This window comes from Salvelinus namaycush, chromosome 17, assembly GCF_016432855.1.
Source record: "Salvelinus namaycush isolate Seneca chromosome 17, SaNama_1.0, whole genome shotgun sequence".
Taxonomy (NCBI): domain Eukaryota; kingdom Metazoa; phylum Chordata; class Actinopteri; order Salmoniformes; family Salmonidae; genus Salvelinus; species Salvelinus namaycush.
In genome coordinates this window covers 35,747,031-35,747,983 of record NC_052323.1, presented here as the reverse complement: position 1 = coordinate 35,747,983, position 953 = coordinate 35,747,031, and the positions used below count along the sequence as shown (strand labels likewise).

General features: G+C 42.8%; 1 pseudogene; it reads right to left on the bottom strand.

Annotated features, from left to right (window-relative positions):
- Positions 1–810: 810 nt before the first annotated feature.
- The window catches only part of LOC120062200, a 168,517-nt pseudogene continuing 168,374 nt past the window's right edge, over positions 811–953 (bottom strand).

The following is a 953-nucleotide window of genomic DNA, read 5'->3' as shown; positions in this document are numbered from 1 at the left end:
GTAGTAGACCTTACCGTGAAATGCTGAATACAACAGGTGTAGTAGACCTTACCGTGAAATGCTGAATACAAGCACCTAACCAAAAATTCAGTTTCAAAAAAATACATGTTAGAATAAGAGATAAAAGTAACAAGTAATTGAAGAGCAGCAATAAAATAGAAATAGCGAGACAATACATTTTAGAATAAAGTGGTAACGTACCAACATGTGGACAAAGTCAAGGGGTCTGAATACTTTCCGAATGCCCTGTATATAATAATACAGGGTTTTGAGTTGAATGACGATATACTGGAGGTCTCACTTTTCATCTCTCCCTCCTTTCCTTCACTCACTCACTCTCTCTCTCTCCCTTTCCTTCACTCACTCACTCTCTCTCTCTCCCTTTCCTTCACTCACTAACTCTCTCTCTCATTTCCTTCACTCACTCACTCACTCACTCTCTCCTTTCCTTCACTCACTAACTCACTCTCTCCTTTCCTTCACTCACTCAGTCACTCTCTCTCTCCTTTCCTTCACTCACTCAGTCACTCTCTCTCTCCTTTCCTTCACTCACTAACTCTCTCTCTCCTTTCCTTCACTCACTCCCTCTCTCTCTCCTTCCCTTCACTCACTAACTCTCTCTCTCCTTTCCTTCACTCATTCACTCACTCACTCTCTCCTTTCTTTCACTCAATCTCTCTCTCCCCTTTGCCATTTGAGACACAGCCTTTGACATGCTGTGAGTCATGAATTCTATGAATAAGAGGCTAATGAGCAGCATATTTGAATCAAATGAAGGATCAGAAGCCTCTTCTCTCTCTCTGTCTCTCTCTCTCTCTCTCTCTCTCTATCTCTCTCTCTCTCTGTCTCTCTCTCTCTGTGTCTCTCTCGCTCTCTCTCTTTCTCTTTCTCTCTCTCCATTCTCTCTCTCTCTCTCTCTCTCTCTCTCTCTCTCTCTCTCTCTCTCTCTCTCT